The 24,526-nt window shown below is 36.9% G+C and overlaps 1 long non-coding RNA gene and 1 pseudogene across 1 annotated transcript in view; one reads left to right on the top strand and one right to left on the bottom strand.

The window, feature by feature from the left end:
- Positions 1-2,820: 2,820 nt before the first annotated feature.
- Positions 2,821-24,526, bottom strand: part of LOC109503159 — a 32,479-nt gene continuing 10,773 nt past the window's right edge. Inside the window, exons 2-4 of the long non-coding RNA XR_002162059.3 lie at positions 7,730-7,816; positions 4,254-4,448; positions 2,821-3,146 (exon numbers count right to left, since the gene is read on the bottom strand). This is a non-coding gene — a long non-coding RNA (uncharacterized LOC109503159). The remainder of the gene's footprint in view (positions 3,147-4,253; positions 4,449-7,729; positions 7,817-24,526) is intronic.
- LOC101086244 lies at positions 21,306-22,711 on the top strand (annotated as a pseudogene).

Genomic DNA, 24,526 nt, shown 5'->3' with positions numbered 1-24,526 from the left:
TGGATTTGTCTGTAGCTAGCTAGCTCTGTGGCTTTTGGCAAGTCTCCCAGACTTGAAAATCTGGTGGACTGTGTCATTCTAGCTTCAGCGTCCTAAGTGACCTTTGAAAGCTTCTTTCACCTCTAAGTAATAACGATACTGTGCTCCCACAACTGTGTTTTATGGATAGTATCATATGTGGGTATAATCACCTTCCTTTGATAGAAGAGGACCCTGAGGCTTAAAGAGATGAAGAGATCTGTGAAGACTGCACCAGTCATAAATGGAAGAGCGGTTTCCAATGCAAGAAAAGACTGGGGTCCTTAAAGCCCTTGCTTGTTCCAGTGTGCCACATCACCAATCAGTTAGTTTCTCTGCCCTTCACTGGTGAGAAGTCAGAGAACTGTTAGTGTAACACCTCCAGAATGGGAGGTACCCTCCCCAAGCATGTGCAAGATATTCCATTTTGAGATAGAAAAGAATGTCTCCACTTCGATTTATATTTAGTTCATACTTCAAACATTTTTATTTTGGGCATATTTTATAATATGCATAAGAGGTCAATAGTGTGTCTATACCAAATATAAGTAATTTACATATATCATACATGGAGGTTTATAGGTTTATTGGATTTTTTTTTCCTGAAAGGAAAAAAGGTTGGAGAGCCCTGATTTTCAATCTAATTTTAATTTTTTTTTTTTTTCCCAACGTTTATTTATTTTTGGGACAGAGAGAGACAGAGCATGAACGGGGGAGGGGCAGAGAGAGAGGGAGACACAGAATCGGAAACAGGCTCCAGGCTCTGAGCCATCAGCCCAGAGCCTGACGCTGGGCTCGAACTCACTGGACCGCGAGATCGTGACCTGGCTGAAGTCGGACGCTTAACGACTGCGCCACCCAGGCGCCCCAACTAATTTTAATTTTTGATTTAAAAAATGATCTGTGTCTCCCTCTCTCTCTGCCCCTCCCCCGTTCATGCTCTGTCTCTCTCTGTCCCAAAAATAAATAAACGTTGAAAAAAAAAAAAAAATGATTGTGAAAGTAAGTAGGCCATAAAAGTATCGTATAATAGAAACCCACTTGTAAGTGATTTTATTTGGATTATTTGATTTTTTGGATTATTTATACTTTCAGATTATCTGGGACCCCTGTTCACCTGTATCAAAGCAGCTATTGGAAACTTTTTTTTTTTTATGAAATTTATTGACAAATTGGTTTCCATACAACACCCAGTGCTCATCCCAAAAGGTGCCCTCCTCAATACCCATCACCCACCCTCTCCTCCCTCCCACCCCCCATCAACCCTCAGTTTGTTCTCAGTTTTTAAGAGTCTCTTATGCTTTGGCTCTCTCCCACTCTATCTAACCTGTTTTTTTTTTCCTTCCCCTCCCCCATGGGTTCCTGTTAATTTCTCAGGGTCCACATAAGAGTGAAACCATATGGTATCTGTCTTTCTCTGGAAACTTGATTCAAGAAGAGAAGTTTGGTTCATGGGGGTTTGACTTTAGTAACCTTGCTGTTTCTGGTATTCAGGTAATAATAAATACTCTTATATATTTATGTGCCTGGTACCGTGATAAGCATTTAAAATTATATCTCATTTAATCCTCATGACAGCCCTGCAAGGAAGGATTAATAGCTCCATTTTATAGGTGAGGGATTTCAAGTTTAGTAAAATGCTGAGACTTGTCCAAGATTGCCCAGTGAGAATTTGGACTTTGATCTTTTTGATTCTTAAATTCACAGCTTGTTTGGTAATCTGTGTTACACATGTCATATGTATTTGCTAAAATATTAACATCATAAAAATTAAGGTTTTTTTCTTTCTATTCTTTAGAACCATTAAAATGGATGCCACAATACAAATCTTACCACAGAATTTCCAGTGTTCATATGAGATTGATTTACAAAATTATACATGCTATGCATTTTTTCCTTATCTTTATTTTTTATATTATTATTATTAATTTGTTTATTTTTGAGAGAGAGAGACAGAGAGAGAGAGAGAGAGTAGGGGAGGGGCAGAGAGAGAATCCCAAGCATGCTCCACGCTGTCAGTGCAGAGCCTGAAGCAGGGGCTCAACCTCATAAACACTGAGATCACAACCTGAGTCGAGGAGTCAGGAGTTGGACGCTTAACCAACTGAGTCTTTCAGCTGTCCCTCTCCTCTTTAAATAGAAGCAAACTTCAACTCTGATAGAATTTCCTAATTAGCATATTTTATGTGCAATTATGTCACCCTCAAGATTTCAAAATTAAAATCATTAATGTGTAATTATCTATAAGTAACTGACCAATCAGAACAGGTAATTTTGCTATTTGCTTTAGGAAAAGTTAAGGATATAAATTATCTTGTTGTCCAATTAGGTTTGCTATATAATTCTAATTTATTCCATTAGCTTCTACTAGAAATTGAATACATTGTTTTGTCAAGTGAGGGCAAATAGTCTTTTTTTTTTTAATTGAAGTATAGTTGACACACAATGTTACATTAGTTTCAGGTGTACAACATAGTGATTGGACAAGTCTGTATGTCATACTATGCCCACAAGTGTAGCTACCATCTGTCACCATACAATGCTATCATAATACCATTGATTATATTCCCTATCTGTACCTATCATCCCTGTCACATATTCATTCCATAACTGGAAGCCTTACTCTCTCACTCACCTTCACCCATTTTGCCCATCCCTCTGCGCCCCCTCCCCCCAAATTGCTTTTTACTGTTAGGTAAGAAAATGCATAAAAAGAGAGGATACAGACATAAATGTATTAATTATGTGTGAAATAAGACTTACTAGTTGAATCTGGCTTTATAAGATATGATACACTTTAAATAAACAAGACATAGATTTTAATAATATTTACAATTGAAAACAAATAAAGGGACATTTTAGAAAATGGCTAATTACCCAGAAAGGGAATTTCAGTGGAAAAAAAAGAAAGGATTAAATTTGGCCACTGGGTGTCAATCTTGATCCATATTCACAAGCAGTTAGGGACTGAGAAATAAATCTTAGATGACTTCAGCTTTTCTTTGTAATTCTGTCTCCAGAGAGTAGGGGAAACACTTTTATTTAATAACTAACACAGCAACACATTTTCTCTTTTAGTCTTTGTGATTTCTCTTTCACAACCATGAAGACTTCAATCTTCAGAAAATCTGAGGGCCAAAAAAAAAAAAGACTAAAAACAGCAGCAAAAGAAGCTGGTTTATTGAAAATGGACTGACATTTGCACTTTAAAAATCCTCCCGGGCTTGACTAGCTGTTTAAGACATCATTGGGTGACTTTATTTCTGCACAGTACTTTGTGTTAAATTTCAAAGTCAAATATTGGTCTGGAAAATATAACTCTCAATTAAATGTTGCACTTTATTTCACGATTACCTTTTCAACCCAGAAAAATTGTATAACTCTGAAAGGCGTATAGTGTAGGTGGATATCTCAGTCCCAAGATCCCCTTATCTGATCCCTTTATCTTTACCTCTTTCTAATGTATCCTTCTAGAATCTAGATATGCACAAAAAAGCATTTATATATACCTTTCTCCTCCCCCCCCCTTTTTTAAAAAAATACACAAATAGCACAGTATAGATGACATTCTGGAACTTTCTTTTTTTAAATGTTTAATAATGTATCTTTGCAGTTGCTGCACGTCAGTCAATATAGATCTACCTCATTTTGAATTGAGACCATCCTTTTAAAAATATAATAAATAGTACTCTGATGTTCTCATCTCTTAGGATTTTAAAAGTGGCACCAGAGGCAAGAATTTGGTCAGACATGCCAATCCAGATTAGAGGAAATGGAACGCGGAGAAGTTGGGCGTCCTCACCTCTGATGGTGTGCAAGTCTTTGATGCCCCTTCTCCTCCTCCTTCAAAACCCGTCCAACAACCCTGAACATACCGCTGACTTCTGTTTATCTTACACTCCCTGATAAGTCTCCTTAGAAGCTGGTGGTTCACTTAAGCCAAGTCACAGCCATATCTTGGCCCCTAAGACAAACTGTAGCAATGTTAGGGCCTAGAATAAAATATATCATAAAATTAGATAAAGCTGGATATTTGCGAATAACATTTTGAAAAACTCATTTGGATTAAAACAATGCAGCTTAATTTCATTTCTTTCTGAGCAATTGACCTGGATTGAGCATATTTTCATTTGTTTGAATTTAGTAGTTTGAGACTTCAATCTGTCTTCCTATAAACGGAACTGCCCCAAATGAGTCTCTATAATTATTGTGGGTTGCCATAGTCCCAAACTTACCTTTACATTATGTTGGACTGGCACTGAAACCATTCTGGACAAAATTCCAGTAATCTTCTTGAAACAAATGCAATCATCACGTGTTGAGATGTAGCTTCAATGAGTAGTCAATGATCCCTTGCTTTCTGGAGTAGCTGTGTTCTGTTGCAGGGTTTTGACATCTCTTCTCATCCCAAGCATGGTGGGAGATTGTACCTAGGTTTTGAATTAATTTTTGGTTTTGAGTACTTTTAGAATGTTGCGTCATATATGTGGGAATCATTAGAGATACTCCCTTTAAGTGCTGGGGATACCTGTTACCAAGCTGTGTTCTCTTTCTCAGCATAGTACTTAGAACCCCTGCTTAGTAAAGGCCCTTTGAAAAGCCTCAGGGCTTTACAATTCTACTTAACAGTATACAACAAGCCCTTTGGAGTGACTGCAGCATTTCCTTATAAGAATTAGGAGACATGGTCAGTGCTTGTGTTCAGAGGGGAGTTTTGGATGTTTTATGCCCTGTCAGGATGTTCAGAGGCCACTCTTGATTTATAGCTGAAGTCCCTATTAGCCTCAGAAGCTTCTATAACATGTTGGCTGGGAATGACTTTAAGTCAGGGCTGCCCAGCAGGTTGATCTGTAGGCCTTTGGGAGCAGTATTTCAATGCACCCTTAGAATCTTGCCACTCTTTAAGTTATCAGGGCCTTGATAGCATTAATGCAGCTTCTGTAAGGGTCTAGTCCGAAGGAGGAAGTCCAGAGCTGCCAGAAGCAGAAATAACAGTGGTTGTGTTTCCTTTCCTCTCAGGCCTTCACTACCAATGTTCCAGAAGAGTGTGTTCCCTTCCTGGGACTGCTCTGGGGAACTTTGGCCTCTCCTTTTGCTTTTGGCTGGTAACTGCTGCCAAACCCAGGATCAGACTGGCATTTCAGAAAGGCAAAGGTGGGATTTAGTGCCATTCCTTGTGTGCCCTTGGGCTAGGAATTAACAGCTTTTTCATCTGTGAAATAAAAATGATAATAATGTCAAAAAAAATCATAATAGTGTCTGTGGAAATAAATGAGATGATGTATATAAAGAGGTTGGCACAATGTTGGCCAATGTAAGTGCTTAATAAATCGTGGCCACTAACATTGGGAGAGAAGTTTGCTTTAAGGCTCCCTGAAGAGGGTGATTTTAGTTGTTCCTTGTCTAAAAGAGGTCCTGCCCTTCTGACTCTCTGATATTTGAAATTCTGTAACCAGAAATTCATTCCTCAAAATCAAAATGTCTTGGTCAGTATAAACGCTTTTGTGAGAGAAAATATTCAGGTTTGGCAACCGTTTACACATTAATGAGAATAAATTAATCTTAATAATAGGTTTTAATAGGGAGAAATAAGGGCACTGACACTTTGGGGAAGAGAAGTTTTCACTGAGTAGAAAAAAAGAAAAGATTCTCAAGGCTCAGACACTGTAATTTTTTTCTACTTTGGAGTTCTATATAGATCTCCCTTATTTCCTTGAATTCTGTGTCCCTTTGGGAGGAAATGATCCATAGGCACTTAGTCCCACTGTACCTTCTCTTTATTTAAAGAAAAAAAATTTTAATGTTTATTTATTTTTGAGAGAGATACAGAACACAAGTGGGGGAGGGGCAGAGAGAGAGGGAGACACATAATCCGAAGCAGGCTCCAGGCTCTGAGCTGTCAGCACAGAGCCCGACACGGGGCTCGAATCCACGAACTGTGAGATCATGACCTGAGCCAAAGTCAGACACTTAACTGAGCCACCCATATGCCCTGCTTCATCATTAATCACTAATTAACTTTTTTGCTTAAGTTAGAGTAAAACTGGAAACAGCATGAGAGAAGGGACCCCATATATATTCTTATTACCCATGTATATTGGCCACAGTGCCATAATAAATATTTGTCTTTGAAGTAAAGTAAATAGGCAAAATATTTTGTAAATCTCTGTATAAAGTTATGTTATTTATATATAATTATATGTAATTGAATATATGTTCAATTGAATATATAAGTATTATATTTGGATATATGTATGTATTTGAAAGGTATATGTAGTTGAAAGTATATATTCATGATATTTTCATACTAAGTATATTCTTTCAGAAGAGACCTTATACCTTTTCTACTTAAATATACTTACTTTACAGACAGGTATTTAAGGGCCCAAATGGAAAAGTTACTCCATCTAGATCTCACAACTAATTTGTGGCAGAGCCACAGGGACAAAACCTGGGGTCTTTTGTTCCAAAATGGTACTTACTGTGTAATACTCAGTGTAGCTGAGTAGTCAATGAATGCCTAAGACAGCTAGGTTGGTTCAATATATATATACAGATTTTATCTGGAGCCAAGTACTCAAAAAGACATAAATTTAAGTGCATTAAAATAAATACTTATTAAAATGAACCTATGTGGTTAGAAGTGAGAATAGTGGTGTCCTTTGGGGGAAGAGAGTGACCAAAAGGGTCATGAGGGGAGCTTCTGGGATGTGGATAATGTTCTGACTCTTGATTTGGTGCTGGCTACATGGATTAATTTATGAAAAATCCATATAACTGTATACTTAATGATTTGTGTATATATTTTACTCTTTAAAAAGTTTGCTGAGAAGGATGTAGATTGGCTAGGTGCCATCCGTATGTAAGACCTTGAAGTGCTATGTTTTACCCACATGAAAGTAATAGTTGTAGGTCAGAGGTTCACATTTTAGAATGGTCAAATTTAATCCTCCACCTTTGTCCTTTTATTCTCTCCTGCTTTCTCCAAAATAAGCAAATTTATTTAAGAAATGTCACAGATAAACATCTACCCCATGGGTATTGCCCAAATTGTATGGAAAAATTATTGCCATGAGCCCAGGGTTAGAAATGCTTGTCTCCTATTTGGTTACTGCATAACCTTTTTATGTGCCTTAATCTGATCTTTCTACCCCAGGCAGTAAAGGAGATGATCATTTTTCCTTCAGGCTTTGCAAGGACAAGGTTGCGGATGGACGAGAGTGCTGGTCGCACAGCCACGAGTTGAATAGAGCTATTTCAGATGTTTAGCATGATTCTACTCTTGTGCTTCTCACAGTGTGCGAGGCAGGTCCAAGCATATTTTTCTTGAATGTTAGCACAGAAGGGAGTGGGAATTAATGGGTTTTTATCAAGAAATAGGAGGAGGAGGCGGCTGAATGCTATTGATGTAGAACTGACTATACAGCCTGCCACCTATTTCTCATCCTTTGATCTTTTGCCATGATTTTCACCTTTAAAAATTTTACTTAAAGCTTTGCCATGGAAATAGGACATTCTTATAGGCCCAACCGGAACAAGTACAGGGCTTGCAGTTTTATAGATTTTTAAAATTGAAATTAATTCTAGAAAACCTGGGCCATTTTAGACTTAAAATAGCTAACAGTTTTCTACAAATACAGTGATAGTTGTCTCAAGGTTCTATATTCCCATTCATTAGTTCCTTTTTTTTTTTCTCAACATGACAACTCACCATATGAAGCTGCTCTTTTTCTTTGCATCCAAAGTTCCTAAAAAATTCTTTGGAAGTGTAAATTCCTTTGATTTCACTCTTCCTTTTCTGGTTGAAATAAGAAAAACATTAATTTAAAAAATTATACATGCCCATTTTAGCAATGAAAAATGTTCTCCTTACATAGTTGGAAACATTCAGAAATGGCAAGACCCTTGTCAACATTTTAACTTGGTTTATATAACCGTTCACTGCCTTTGGCTCCCTCCCCCCCCCCCCCCCAGCTTTATTAAGGTATAACTGATGAGTAAAATTATAAGATATTTAAACTGTACAATGTAATGATTTGATATACATGTACATTTTGTAAGAATTCCCTCCATGGAGTTAATTAACACATCCATCACCTCACATATTAGCCTTTTTTGTTGTATTTGAGAACATTTAAATTTTACCCAGCAAATTTCAGTTCTACAGTACAGTTGTTAGCAATAAAGTGATCATGTTATACATTGGATCATTAGATCCTCAGACCTTATTCATCTCACAACTGAAAGTTTGTATTCTTTTACCAACCTCTCCCTATTTTCCCCAGCCCCTGGCACCCACTTCTCTGCTGTTTCAATGAATTCAACTTTTTTTTTGGATTCCACATATAAGTGATTCCATGCAGTGTTTGTGTTTCTCTGTCTGGCTTATTTCACTTAGCATATTATTTGACTCCCTATTTAAGGTGTGCTAAATCTCCTAGGTCTTAGCTCTGTGCATCTCAAGCCAGACCAAAGGACCTATGAGAAAATAAAAAGACAGAAGTTCAAAGAGTAAACATTTTGACCTAATGCTGTTTAAAATTCAGATTTTACAAAATGTTTGCAATATAGTTCAGCAATTCCACTTATAGTCTACTCACTCTGTATCAAGCTCCATGTTAGGCATTATACAAAATAATTAATGACTTTCAGAGTTGCTTTTGTGTAGAAGGAATGTGATTCTTCCTTGCCTTAAGGATCGAAATCATTGTAATAGATAGAAACCCAAAGAGAAAATGGGTCCCTGAGACTAATTTTGTTCTGCACTTTTACTGTTTTGATCTTCCAGTCTTTCAATACATATTATTTGAAAACCGTGCCTTCACAAATGCAAGGATGGATCCACAGTAATTTAATTACAAAGCTTCAAACACAGCCACTATTTTAAAAAGTATATGTAACTGAGAGGGGAAAACAAAGAGACAAATGAAAATATTATAGTTACTAATGCGAATGGCTGATGAAAATGAAATGGAGACAGTACTTTTTTTGAGGCCCAGAGATTAATTTTTTTTTTCCATTGAGGGATACTGGGAAACTTCTTTAAAAAATTTTGTGCTTAGAAGCACATCCATTGAAAAGATTCTGGCACTACTACTCCCATCTACATCCACATTCCAGCCGTATCTCTAGTGCAGAGATCTGAGAGTCAGAGTTAGAGAAAGATTTTAGAAAATAGGATTTTTTTTTTCCTTTTTTGCTGTAATTCAACCTGAGGGCTTTTCATTTAAGTTGTCATGGGGGTGGGGGGGGGGTGTGGACAAAAACCTACCACCAAACCTGATAATGCTCTCTTGGCTGGCTGCAGATAAGATTGCTTTTGCCATAAAGGAATGAGTTGATTTTGATTTAGCTTTAAATTACTCCAATGAATTGGTCATCAAAGGAGATATGCATAGATTTAATATAATTTCTATATTTCCAGTAATTGGTACACAACATTTTTTTTTTAATTTTTTTTTCAACGTTTATTTTATTTTTTGGGACAGAGAGAGACAGAGCATGAACGGGGGAGGGGCAGAGAGAGAGGGAGACACAGAATCGGAAACAGGCTCCAGGCTCCCAGCCATCAGCCCAGAGCCTGATGCGGGGCTCGAACTCAGGGACTGCGAGATCGTGACCTGGCTGAAGTCGGACGCTTAACCGACTGCGCCACCCAGGCGCCCCGGTACACAACATTTTTATATGTTTACCCTCGTTGTCAAGGAATAAAATCTGATGGAAGATCACTAAAAATTATTTTCATGGTATATATATATATATATATATATATATATATATACACAAATGAGACTACAATTAATTAATGAGCTGTTTTTCTCCTACCATGTACTTGTGGCATGACTCCTTTCTCTTATTGTACTGTCTGGAAAGTCATTTATTTTTACCTAAATCGACTAAAGTCTGTCAGTAATCAAAAGGTAAGAATATCGAACAAGTTTTCCTTTTCTCCCTAGACTGTGTCTCACAAAGTTTAGCCTGTACATATTGTCCCATGTAGCATTGCTTTATTTTTTATTTAAAAATACAGAATTTTTTTCAAGTATTGTTCTTTAAAAACAAGTACTCTTATTGCCAACATCTGAAAATTGGGGTGTTTTTCCCAAAAATCCAGATTTCTGGCTTCTGTTACAAAATTAGGGGCTGGTAATAATAGGTCTAACTTCTCTCAGGACAATAATTGACTGAAGCTGAACAGTAGGCAAGTTATACACTGTGGAACAATGTGAATTTTTTCTTAAATATGACCTATATTAACTTATTTGTGTTACCATCCTAGGCCCTGTAGGCCTTTGAGTTTGAGACTCTTCTTTGAGTCAGGAATTGGTCTGGGTTAGATAAGAGTTTAAAGGTAGCAAAGGATTTTTGCTGCTGTTGTTCAGAAAGCGGGAATGACCCTAGAGCTTCACAGTGGAGTCTAGACTTTGGTTCAGACATATACGCGCCCTGGTCCCTGCCCTGACATTCCCTACATCTTAGAACTTGGGGCAAATTCCTTAAATATTCCTAAGCTGCTTCCTCTTGTGTAAGTGAAGCTAATAACATCTCTCTCCTAAGGTTGTTGGGAGGAGTAGTAGAGAGTGATTGTTTCCAGTACAAAAAGTTTTGCGAATGAAGAAATCCTCTAGCTAATTTTAAGAAATTGTTTACAGACCATTTACTAAAATTCTGAGAAGGGTGATATATTTGCATATTTTAGACAGTCATCTAAATATTATCTGTTATCTGATTATCCCTCTTACTCTCCAAGTTAGAATTTTATTTTATTTATTTTATTTTTTGAAAGATTTTATTTTAAGTAATCTCTACACCCAACATGGGGCTCGAACTTACAACCCCGAGATCAAGAGTCATATGCCCTGAGCCAGCCAGGTGCCCCTCCAAGTTAGAATTTTATTTTTAAAATTTATTTATCTAAATTCAAGTTAGTTAGCATAGAGTATAGTATTGGTTTCAGGAGTAGAACTCCCAAGTTAGAATTTTAAACCATTTCCCCTGTAATATGATTCTTTCAAGAAAGTCATAGTGATGGCTTTTAAGCTGAATAAAGTTTCCTACATTGTTTGGCTAGATTTCTGCATTCACAGTAGCCATGCTTAAAAGTCACTGTAACTTCAAAGGTCATTCTAGAATAGATAATAAGAGAAATGTTAAAACAAACAAAAAAGCCCTCAGGGAAGGATTAAGAATCCTTCTGTGTGTGTTTGCACAGAAAAGGGTTCAATCAATTTCCCTACACTGGTAAAATAGACTGACCTAGAAAAAAAGCCTTTCCAAAAGAAACTTATCATTCCTAACGTTCATAGAGCTACTCTTGCTGGCTGCAATGAACTGAGTCTTCACTTATTTAAGTGACGAGAGAGAGATGACGTTGGAGCAGGTGGTTAGTGAACACTCCAGCAAGGGAAGAAAACGGTATCCACAACAGTATAAAACAGTATAAAATATTTGAAATGCATTTCATACTTGACACAGTATATCTCATTTGGTCACACCAATTATCTCTGAGATGGATGTTATTATTATTTCCAGTCTATGGATTAGTAAAGGAACCCAAAATAGATATGAGTTTTTCCATAACAACTTGTTGCAGTGTTTTGATATCTAAATTAACATTGAGTCTATTTCTGAATTCCTGTTTGCCAAGGTCAGTAAACAATTCAATATAAATCACATACCCGCCATGGGCCTGCACAAGAACTCTGGCCTTATGGACATGATGGGTCTTTGGACCATAGTGGTCACCATTGTTAATCCACTTTTTCTGCTATATGATGCCTCTGTCACAACCTGGCCCTTTACTGTTTGGCTCCAGGTAGACCACAGGGCAATCCTTCCCTGAGATCCTCTCTAATTTCTGCAGCTTGGCTATGGAGATCCCCATTGCTATTCCCAAGTCTCTTGTCTTCCATAGGTATCCCTGTACCCATCCACTTCCTTCAACATCTAGAGCACTGTGGAGAAGCTAGTGGAGGTTTCCTTTCCTCATAGAGCCCCATTCCTCTCCCAGTCTTGCAAAAATCAAATATTTGGGAGTCCAAGCCAGCACTCTCATTTCCTAGGAAACATAGAAGCCTTAATACCATTTCCTTGCATGGGTCAAGACTTCCCAAAAAGAAAGCTTAGGAAACACACAAAACACTGTTATTCCTCCCGGGGCAAAGGAACCTAAAACTCAAACACAAAGACTTGGCTGTATTTCTTGAATAGAAAAAGGAAAAATAGCATTTTTTTTCTTTTTGTTGATGAATTCATAACAGCCCAAACGACACAAATTAATTATAGTAAATCCTTGGATTGTAACTTGTTCTGCAAGATGAACAGACATTTGTAATAAATTGTTTTGTACTTAAAACATTTTTTTTTAGTGTTCATTTATTTTTTAATTTTTTTTAATGTTTAGTTTTGAGAGAGAGACAGAGACAGAGCACAAGCAGGGGAGGGCAGAGAGAGAGCGAGACGCAGAATCTGAAGCAGGCCACGGGCTCTGAGCTGTCAGCACAGAGCCCAACATGAGGCTCAAACCCACGAACTGTGAGATCATGACCTGAGCTGAAGTCAGAAGCTTAACCAACCGAACCACCCAGGCGCCCCTCTAATAAATTTTAACTTGATAAATGAGCGGTATCTTACAATATGAGTAGTACGTGATGCTGAGTGTCACATGATCACAACAGAGCCAATGGTTCTTGAAATTCACTTTGATATATGAGTGCTTTGGATTACAGGCATGTTTCCCGAATGAATTATGCTCGCAAACCAATTCACACTGGTGCAGTATTAGAAACTTTCCAAAGCAAGTGAGACTGCTTTCTGAGTGATTAATTCATTAAACCTAATGGGTCTTTATACTTCATGAGTAAAAAAAAAAAAAAAAAAAAAAAAAAAAAGGGCAAGTCATCTTTGGTGAAGATATTTGAAAGCTGATATTTGAAATTAGATGCTATATTAGGTCTTTGATAAAACAAACTACCTTAATTTTTTAAAAAGATTTATTTATTTTTTAGAGAGAGTGCACAAGCAGGGAAGGGGCAGAGAGAGAGGGGTACAGAGGACCCAAAGGAGGTTCTGTGCTGACAGCAGCAAGCCCAATGCAGGGCTTAAACTCGTGAACCATGGGATCATGACCTGCGTTGAGGTCGCAAGCTCAACTGACTGAGCCACCCAGGTGCCTCAAACTCCTTCAGTCTTTAATGAGGCTTTTTTGAAACAGTTGACTTTTCACAGATAATTCTTCTACAACACCATCCCCCATGCCCCTCCCCTTTTAGCTTTGTTTTTATGAGACTTTTTGAGTACTAATAGTGGCCTTTGTCATTGATTCTTATTCTTTTTTTTTAAGTTCTTTTTTTAATGTTTTATTTATTTTATTTTTTTGAGAGAGAGAGAGAGAGAGAGAGAGAGAGAGAGAGAGCGCATGAGTGGGGGGGAGGGACAGAGCGAGAAGGAGACACAGAATCAGAAGTAGGCTCCAGGCTCTGGGCTGTCAGCACAGAGCCTGACTTGGGGTGCTCGAACTATTTTACTGCAAGATCATGACCTGAGCCAAAGTCGGAAGCTTAACCGACTGAGCCATCCAGGTGCTCCATTGATTCTTATTCTAATAGTCACATATCTAAGTTTGAGCCAGAGAACTATCTTTAGTCAACAAGGGCTTACAAATCCTTGGGGACCCTTGCAAGATCTAAGGGATCAAAGGGTATTTTTGGCCCCACTTTCAGCTATAAGACCTCAACTGCAAATATAATATAATTCAGATGGTCATTAGCTTGACTATGCCATAATAGATAGAGACCTCTCATAAACAGAATTCTAGCCTGCTCATGCTTCTTGCAAGTTAAAAGGGAAGGCCTTTTCTGAGGCTGCTGTGTTAACATCCCATAAATGACCTCAGTAGGGTCTGATGAATGGTGATAAGAAAAGAAAGTGTACAGAATTGGGTGTTTATACTATATGGTGAAAACTGTAGGACCATTAATAGAATGAATCCTGGGGAAGACTGAGGATTCTTTGACAGGAAGAGAAGAGTGACTATAGTGACTTGGTGAGAACTCAAATATTACAGTCATTCATAATAACTGAGATTAGAGTTGGGATTTGAACCTAGGCAATGTAGCTCTTAATTGTGATGGTTGCCTGATAGGCTCGGCAGCTTTATTACTGGGAGGATCTGGGGGAGCTTGATGAAAATAATGTCTTTCTATGTTGCCAGCAAAGCTTCCCTGTGAAGAGCTGCCAGCCCTGATGCTGGCAGTGTATTGCCCAGCAAATCTTGCCCATGAAGCCCTTTACACGTTGTGCACAAAAGCAGCAGCAAGAGCTAAACATTTCCTTCTCTAACCAACCCCATGGTTTATCAAGTAAAACAGTTACCTTAATCATCTCAAGTTCCAAAGGTTGGAACTTTGCTTTTTCCTAAGAGATGATTTTCTGAGAAGAGTCTTAACTTTCCAAGAAGCAAACACCTTGGCAAAGGGGTAAAAAATTGACTACTTAGCGACCATCAATCCAGGGGGCTCAGGACCTTTGGATTATTGACACAGTTCATCCATCTACTTTGGCAGTCATGCAGGATTTCTAGGGACTAGCACATTTTTATTAACTGTCTCTTTAGCCACCAGACATGCAATTGTAGACTTCACATATTTAAAAAAACAGTTATAAAATTTTAGGACATTTTTTGGGGGGTAGAGTGACAAATCTGAAGAATAAAATCATACAAATTCATGTCTATTCAGATCACCAATAGTGTGGCTATTGACTAATCCAATCCAAGTGGATCCTATTTTTTGTACTATACAATTTTTTAGCATACTTTGCTGTAAGAGTTCTTGCAATACACTAAATTCCAGAGAAGAGTATAGAATAAGAATTAAATTATATTTAAAATTTGATGTTTGTGATCGTTAATGATTTGTAGCTTGTGATAAAGAGAGAGCAACCAGTAGGCTATTCGCATTTTTCATTCTCAGTAATTCCTTTTTTTTTTAAGTTTATGTATTTATTTTGAGAGAAAGAGAGAGACAGTATGAGTGGGGAAGAGGCATAGAAAGGGAGAGAGAATCCCAAGCAGGCTCTGCCTCACCCCCCCCCACCTGCCACTGATGGGGAGTGTGACCCCACGAACCGAACTGTGAGATCGTGACCGTAAGATCACTTAACTGACTGAGCCACCCAGATGCCCCACTAGTAATTCCTTTTGATTATAGAGTTGGGGTGTCCTATCCCCAAAGCTTATATTTTTCCTTATCCTTTCTCTGTTCATACTCTTCCTTTGTTTAGAATTTTCTTTCCTGAATCATCACTTATGGAAACCCTTACTATCCTTCAAGGACCAGTTTGAAATCTGCTTCTGCCCTGATGTCTTCTGTGATCACCCTGCTATCCTTTGTAGGCTCCCAGCACTCAGAACCTGCTGGGTGTCACATGGTGTTTACTCCAGCCTGTCTGAATTTGCTGTTATTTCCATATGCATTTCATGTCACCTTCTAGATTGGGTGTAGGGGTTGGCAAACTCTATAAATGGCCAGACAGTAAATATTTTAGTCTGTGTGGGCTATGTGGTCTCTGTCAGAGCTGTTCAACTCTGGTATATGTAGAATGAAAACAGCATAGTCGGTATACAAATGAACTAGTACTCAAATTAACTGGATTTTTGGAAACTGACATTTGAATTCCACATAATTTTCACATGTCATGAGATACTGTTTTCCTTTTGATTTTTTTCAACCATATAAAATTGTAAAAATTCTCCATAGCTTCTGTTCTATACAGAAATAGGCATCTGGTAGATTTGGCCTGCAGTTTGAACTCTGTTCAAGATTGTTAGTCCCTGGAAGGCAAGAGCTACATCTTAGACAACTTCATGTCTATCTCACACAACACCTGCCACAAAACCTTTCAATAACCAGGTCCATGTTATTTGTGGAATTAATGTGGGATAAAAAGAAGACATATATCTATGCCATTGAAAAAAATCAGAAAACTTGAATGGTTTATGACAATTTCATTTATTCTCTTATTCTTTCAGCTACAAGGAAGTTTGGAGAAACAAAAAAAGTGATCAGTTTTCCTTGTGCAGCTTGACATAAGCAGAGTCAACCACTGAAATACTGTTGCCACGTAAAGGACCCAGTGGGTAATGTGGCAGTCCCTTCACCCTAAGGTTTATTAAAAAAAGAAACAACTCATTTGGAGTATAAATGTTTTAAATTACACACTTGCTTTTGAAAAGTGTGTGAATAGGGGTTTGTATCAGTGTGAAGAAAAGAGCAAGAAATTCTGAGGCCTTTCAGGAGGACAAAAACACAGGAAGTTCCGAAGGCACTTTTCAGTCTATTTTGATTGCCACATAGATTTTTACAAAAAGAAAATAGGGTAAAGCTGGCTCTCTATTGTTGATTTTCATTTGGTTTTCGCTTCTTGTTTGCAGTTTTATTGATTGTAGCAAGATACACTTAAAATTTACCATTTTAGTAATTTAAAGGATACAATTCAGTGGCATTAAGTATATTCACAATGTTACACAACCATAACCACTATCCATTTCCAGAATTTATCATCATCCCCAACAAAAACTCTGTACCTATTAAGCAGTATCTCTTGGGTCCCCTTTTCCAAAAGACCCCAGTAACCACCATTCTATTTTATGTCTCTGTGAATTTGACTACTGTGTGCACATATCACATACGTGTGGAATCATATAGTGTTTGTCCTTTTGTGTCTTATTTCACTTAGCATAATGTTTTCAAGGTTCATCTATATTGTAGTGTGTACCAAAACTACATTCTTTTTTTGGCTAGATGATATTGCAGTGTGTGTATATATCACATTTTATTTATTCATTCATATGTTGATGGACTCTTGGATTATTTCCACCTTTTGGGTATTATAAACAGTACAGAAGTGAACATTGGCATACAAGCATTTGCTTGAGTTCTTATTTTCAGTGTTGTTGGCTATATACCCGGGAATGGAATTGCTGGGTTTATTGTAATTGACATTTGATAAAACACCAAACTTTTCCACAGTGGCTACATTGTTTTTACGTTCCAGCCATCAGTGCACAAAGGTCCTGATTTCTCCACATTGTTATTTTCTGTTTGTTTGTTTCTTTGTTTTTTTACTATGATCATCCTAATGTGTTGAAGTGGTATCTCATTGTGATTTTGGTTTGCTTTCCTCTAATGACCAATGACATTGAGCATCTTTTCATGTGCTTTTTGGATATTTGAATATCTTCTTTGGAGACATATCTATTTGCCTGAGACAATCTCTTTGCCTGTTTTTTAAATTGAGCTGTTAGTCTTTTTGTTGTTGAGTTGTAAGAGTTCTTTATATATTCTGGATTCTAGACTTTTATCACATTTATGATTTATAAATATTTTCTCCTATTCTGTGAGTTCACTCTGTTGATTGTGTTCTTTGGGGTACAGAAGTTAAAACAATTTTTTTTTAATTAAAGTATAGTTGATCTATCTTATGTTAGTTTCAGGTGTACAACATAGTGATTCAATAGTTCTGTGCTTACCACTATAAGTGTAGTTACCATCTGTCACCATACGTTCTTATAATATTATTGATTAGATTCCTTATGCTGTATCATAGTCATCCCCATCACTATTTACTTTCAGTTATACAATAAATAAGAAATTTAAAAATTTTTGATGATGTCCAATTTATCTTTTTTTTCTTTTGGTGCTTGTGCTCTTGGTGTCATATTTTATTTGATCTTATTATTAGTTAAAATTTTTTTAATGTTTATTTATTTTTGGTAGATAGAACACAAGCAGGAGAAGAGAAGAGAGAGGGAGACACAGAATCTGAAGCAGGCTGCAGGCTCAGAGCTGTCAGCACAGAGCCTGATGCGGGGCTCAAACCCACAGACCACAAGATCGTGACCTAAGCTGAAGTTGGACACTTAACTGACTGGGCCACCCACGTGCCCCTCTTATTATTAGTTTTTAAAGATCCAAGTTGCAAAGTATTTTATTAACAGTATATTTTTAAAAAATAATCTCTATGCCCAACATGGGGCTTGAACTCCTCGCCCCGAGATCAAGAATCACATGCTCTACTAACTCAGCCAGCCAGAAGCCCTGGTGTTATATTTTAGAAAGCATTGCCAATCCAAGGTCATTTGCCCCTATGTTTTTTTTTCCTATGAGTTTTATAGTTTTAACTTAAGTCTTTGATCCATTTAGAGTTAATTTTTATTTATGGTACAAGGTAGGGATCCAACTTCATTTTTTGTCTATAGATATACTGTGGTCCCAACACCATTTGTTGAAAAGACTATTCTTTCCCCATTGAATGGTTATGGGTGGCACCCCAACCAATTGACCACAGATGTACGGGTTTATTTCTGGACTGTCAATTATTTTCTATGGATGTATGTCTCCGCTTATGGCGGAAACACATTGTTTTCATTCCTGTAGCTTTGAAATAAGTCTTGAAATTATGAAGTGTGAGTTGTCTAACTTGATTCAAATGATCTTTTTTCAAGATTGCTTTGGCTATCTTTGGGGTCCCTTGCAATTCCATATAAATTTTAAGGTTGGCTTTTCCATTTCTGCAAAAAATGCCATTGGGATTTTGGTAGGATTACATGGAATCTGAGGATTATTTTGGAGAGTATTGCCATTTCAACAATATTAAGTCTTCCAATCCATGAACACAGGCTGTCTTTTCCTTTATTCTTGCTTTCTTTAATTTGTTTCAGCAATGTTTTCAATCTATAAATCTTTTGTCTCCCTTGGTTAAGTTTATTCTTATGTATTTTATTCTTTTTATGCTATTATAAGTACATTTTTTTCTTAATTTATTTTGGATTGTTCATTGCTAGTGTATAGAAATACAAGTGATTTTTATGTGTTGATTTTGTAGCCTGCAACTTTCTGAAATCATTTATTAGCTCTAACAGTGTGTGTGTGTGTGTGTGTGTGTGTGTGTGTGTGTGTGTGTGTTCTTTAGGGTTTTCTACATATGATATCATGTCATCTTTGAACAAAGATAATTTTACTTCTTCCTTTCCAATTTGGATGCTTCTTATTTCTTTTTCTTGCCTAATTGTTTTAGTTAGAACCTTCAGCCCTATGTTAAATACAGTGGTGAAAATGGGTATTTTTGTTTGTTCCTGATCTTAAGAGAAAAGCTTTCACTTTGTTCACCATTGACTATTATATTAGCTGTGGGTCTTTCAGATAAATTCTTTATCATATTGAGGAAGTTTCCTCCTACTCCTAGTTTATTGAGTACTTTTGTTTATCATGAAAAGTGAGTTTTGCCAAACACTTTTTCTGTACCAACGGCAGTGATCATGTGGTTTTTATCATTCATTTTGTTAATATGATATATTACATTAATTGATTTTTATTTATTAAACCACCCTCACATTACAAGGATAAATCCCACTTGGTCATGGTGTATAATTCTCTTATTGTATTACTGAATTCAGTTTGCTGGTATTTTGTTGAGGATTTTTACATCTATATTTATAATGGATATTAGTCTGTGATTTTTTTTTCAAAATTTTATTTAAATTCTAATTAGTTAACATATAGTGTAATATTGGTTTCAGGAGTAGAATTTAGTGATTCACCACTTACATATAACATGCATTGCTCATCATAACAAGTGCCCTCCTTAACACCCTCATCCATTTATAGCCCATCCCCCACCATCTCCCTCCATCAATCCTCAGTTCATTCTCTATAGTTAAGAGTCTCTTATGGTTTGCTTCCCTCTCTCTTTTCTCCCCCTTCCCATATGTTCATGTTTTATTTCTTAAGTTACACATTTGAATGAAATCATATGATATTTGTCTTTCTCTGACTGACTTATTTTGCGCAGCATAATACACTCTAGTTCCATCCACATCATTGCAAATGGCAAGATTTCATTCTTTTTGATGGCTGAGTATTATTCCATAGTATGTATATACCACATCATCTTCTTTACCCATTCATCAGTCAATGGACATTTGGGTCCTTTTTTCCATAATTTGGCTATTGTTGATAATGCTACTATAAACATTGGGGTGCATGTGCCCCTTTGAATCCATATTTTTATATCCTTTGGGTAAAATACCTCATAGTACAATTGCTGGGCCATAGGGTACTTATATTTTTAACTTTTTGAGGAATCTCCATACTGTTTTCCAGAGTGACTACACTAGTTTGCATTCCTACCAACAGTGTAAAAGGGTTCCCCTTTCTCCACAGCCTCACCAACATCTGTTGTTTGCTGAGTTGTTGATTTTAGCCATTCTGTCAGGTGCGAGGTGGTATCTCATTGTGGTTTTGATTTGTATGGTCTATAATTTTCTTTCTTTCTTTCTTTCTTTCTTTCTTTCTTTCTTTCTTTCTTTCCTTTCTTTTTTTGGTAATGTTGATTTTTGAGAGAGAGAGGCAGAGCACAAGTAGGGGAGGGGCAGAGAGAGAGGGAGATGCAGAATCCAAAGCAGGCTCTGGGCTCTGAGCTGTCAGCACAGAGCCCGATGTGGGCTTGAACCCACAAACTGTGAGATCATGACCTGAGCCAAAGTCAGACGCTTAACTGACTGAGCCACCCAGGCACCCCTATAATTTTCTTTTCTTTATAGTATCTTTGTCTGGTTTTGGTATCAAGGTAATTCTAGCCTCATAGAATTAGTTAGGAAATGTTTCCTCCTATTCAGTATTCTTGGAAGAGTTTGAAAATGAGTGGTGTTAATTTTGCTTTAAGTGTTGGGTAGAATTCACAAGTGAAGTCATCTGGTTCTGGGCTTTTCTTTGTTTGGAGGTTTTGATAACTAATTCAATTTCCTTACTTGTTTTAGGTCTATTCAGATTTTCTCTTTCTTCTTGAGTCAGTTTTGGTAGTTTATGTACCTTTCAAATTTGTCCATTTTATTCATTGCATTTTGTTTTTTCTAGGTCCAGGGAAATCTCCCAAATTTATCTAGAAGCTAAAATGATTATGATATATAAAATTTTTATTTTGGGAGTCTTAAAGTTTTCAGATAATGTTTTAATATCTAATGAATAGGTAAATAGGTTTTTGCCTGAGTAATGTGCTTAGTGCATAAATACTTTGTGTTTCTAGATTGCCCTTTTTCTGAGCATCCCCATTTCTAAGACACCTAGCTTTTATGTTAAGTATGTACTTTTATCAATGAAAGACTTTTAATGAGGGAATTCATAATTTTACTCTTCAAAAACATACCTAATATAAGAACCTGGATATAGGGCTGCAGCTCCGCACTCGCAGCTGCCCGCCTGCCCCTCCCTCTCCTCCTACCAGTGCCACAGACCCGGAGCTGGAGCCGCCGCCGCAGCCACAGCCACAGACACTATGGCTTCTGGAGTTACAGTGAATGATGAAGTCATCAAAGTTTTTAATGATATGAAAGTAAGAAAATCTTCTACACAAGAGGAGATCAAAAAAAGAAAGAAAGCCGTTCTCTTCTGTTTAAGTGATAACAAAAGACAAATAATTGTAGAGGAAGCAAAGCAGATCTTGGTGGGTGACATTGGTGATACTGTAGAGGACCCCTACACATCTTTTGTGAAGTTGCTACCTCTGAATGATTGCCGATATGCTTTGTACAATGCCACACTACGAAACAAAAGAGTCTAAGAAAGAAGACCTAGTATTTATATTCTGGGGTCCTGAGAGTGCACCTTTAAAAAGCAAGATGATTTATGCTAGCTCTAAAGATGCCGTTAAAAAGAAATTTACAGGTATTAAAAGTGAATGGCAAGTAAATGGATTGGATGATATAAAGGACCGTTCAACACTTGGAGAGAAATTGGGAGGCAACTAGTTTCACTTGAAGGAAAACCCTTATAAAGTGCAAGTGCCATCTGGATCTTAAGGAGCTTCCATTTCTCCACCTCAATCAATTGAAATAGTGTTAGGTGTTTTTTGTTTCTGTTTTTGTTTTTTTTTTCTCTTCCCACTGGGTCCTTCCAATACAGTGAATGAAGGAAATACCATTCATGTAAGCAGCCTATCAGGGATTGCCATTAGACTGTTTAATACTGTTACTTTTATGTAGAACCCAAGGAATGCCTTCCCGTCATATTTTAGCCAAAACAACTGGTTATATGCCTCCCTTGCAGCAAGCACTACAATGAAAGTGATTGTCAATGTGAATAGCTTAGAATACTGCAAAGGGTAAGCTGATTGAATGCCTTGAAAGTATTATCCACTGGTCAGATGGTAAACTTTATTCAGTATTATTTATAGTTGCACTTGATTGCAGTTCTGTGAGGCTCGAGCATTCATACACCTCACCTGCCTTGGCAAGCCTATTTTTGTGACATGGCAACACAGATATAACACTATGCATTGAAAGCACTTTTTTTTGTAATGAGTTTAACTCACTCTCCCTCCCCCAAAAGGAATGCCAATTAAGTTTTGTTAACAGTGTCATCAACTTATCCTAGTACCTCAGTATTCATTCCTGTTACCTGCATATCTTAAAAGAAACAGCTGTTAATGCCTTTTTGTTTTCCATTGAGTGTACACTACTGAATAAGTGTAGGAGTTTATGTTTACCATGTAAGTTTGGCAACGCTAAAAATATTTTGAATATCAGTCATGATGGCAATTTCTGTATAAAAGAGCCTTAAATGGAACATTGTTTTTGAGATCAAACTCCCTACCCTCACAAAAATGGCCACGTCGCAATAAAAGTTGTGGCATATTACAAAAAAAAAAAAAAAAAAAAAAGAACCTGGATATAAATAATGGAAAGGAGATCTTGGGTGGATAAAAATACTTATCACATAAGGTTGTTGGGCACTATAATGCATCAGTTAAAGGATTTTATTATATTCCTTCTTCCTCATTTCAGCCATATGAATTACTTATCTTTCAATATTCAGCTTATAGATCATTTTATTCCTCAACCTTGATTTTTCCCTTTCAAAGGAGAGATAGGTGTGCCCTCCTGTGTGTGTCCATAGAAATTGTTTTTTCTCTTTTCATAAAGATGGCATATATTAATTATAGATAATTTAAATAACATAGAAAAGTTAAAAAAAGATCACCTCAAATCCCACCGTTTGGAGCTAAAGACTTGTACTGGTTCAGTGATCATTCTTTTAGAGTGGAGTTCAATCTTGATCTTGACTTCATGCATCTCTCTCTCTGTCTCTACACACACACACACACACACACACACACACACACACAGACACGTACAAGCCTATGCAACCTAACAGAATAGCATGTAGAATGCACGTTACTTTGCAAACTGATTTCCTAAATATTTTTATGAAGATAAAAATAATATTTAATATTTAGGGGCACCTGGGTGGCTTAGTTAGTTAAGCGTCCGGCTTTGGCTCATGTCAAGATCTTACAGTTTTGTGAGTTCAAGCTCCATGTTGGGCTCTGTGCTAACCCCTCAGAGCCTGGAGCCTGCTTCAGATTCTGTGTCTTCCTCTCTCTCTGCCCCTCCCCCGCTTGTGCTCTGTCTGTCTCTCTCTCAAACATAAACAGAAAATAATACTTAATTTTTATCATAAGCTAAAGCTTTAAATTTCTAGTAACCAAAGTGACATGGCAATTAAATTAGAGTTAATTTACAAGTAAGGGGTTTATGAAAAGCAAATACAGTTGTTTTATTAACTTTAATTTGTAAGGTCACATTTATAATACCCTTTCGCTTCTGTTCTGACTGAGGCAATTATCTAACTGTTGGTTGAAATAACTGTATGAACAGGAAGGTACAGCAGAGAGAAGTCTTCCTTTGACTGGTGAGTGAAGACAGGAGTCTAGATGAAAACCAGCCAACTCTGAAGGAGCAGAGGCAAAGGCACTCAGGTATGGAAAATATCCTTATCTTTATCTGCCCACTGGAAAGGGCTGTGTTGGAAGAAAAGAATTTGCAGTTCTCTCTTCTAAAACCTGCATTAGGAAGCACCTCCAATTTTTCAGTTTGAGAAATAGTAAGGATTTTGATTATAAAGAGTCATATAAGTAGTAAATCAATTTTAAAGAATAATTTTTAGAGCTATTTGGCCAAAAAGTTTTCTGTCCATTTACCCACAATTACCAAGATCAGTGTAATCAGATGGTAGCAGAGTCAATGTCTCTGTGCTACTCACCCTCCCAAACATTATTAATGGTAGGTTTTATTTTTATTATAATTTTTTTTCAGTTTAGGGAACCTCAGCTGATTCTGGGGAACATAGGTTTATTGTAATGTGTTATTTTCCAACTTGTTTCTCCCATCAGCATCTGCTTCTGTGTCACAAAATTCAAGTGTACTGTGTCCAAATATAACCAATGACAGTATAGTTTATAATGGATATGGGGAGAAGTAAATGGCCTTTCAAAGAGAATTCAAAAAGACCATATATAATTGCTATATTTTTACTATAATTTTAAAAACTTTTCTTAGCCTAATTTTTCTTTCAGTTTGAGGTATTTCTAGACTTAAATATTATTTTATTTTATTTATTTATTTTTTATTAAATTTTTTAAGTGTTTATTTTTGAGAGAGATAGAGAGACAA

This window comes from Felis catus, chromosome C1 (assembly GCF_018350175.1).
Source record: "Felis catus isolate Fca126 chromosome C1, F.catus_Fca126_mat1.0, whole genome shotgun sequence".
Lineage (NCBI taxonomy): Eukaryota > Metazoa > Chordata > Mammalia > Carnivora > Felidae > Felis > Felis catus.
This window is presented reverse-complemented; position numbering and strand designations above follow the sequence as displayed.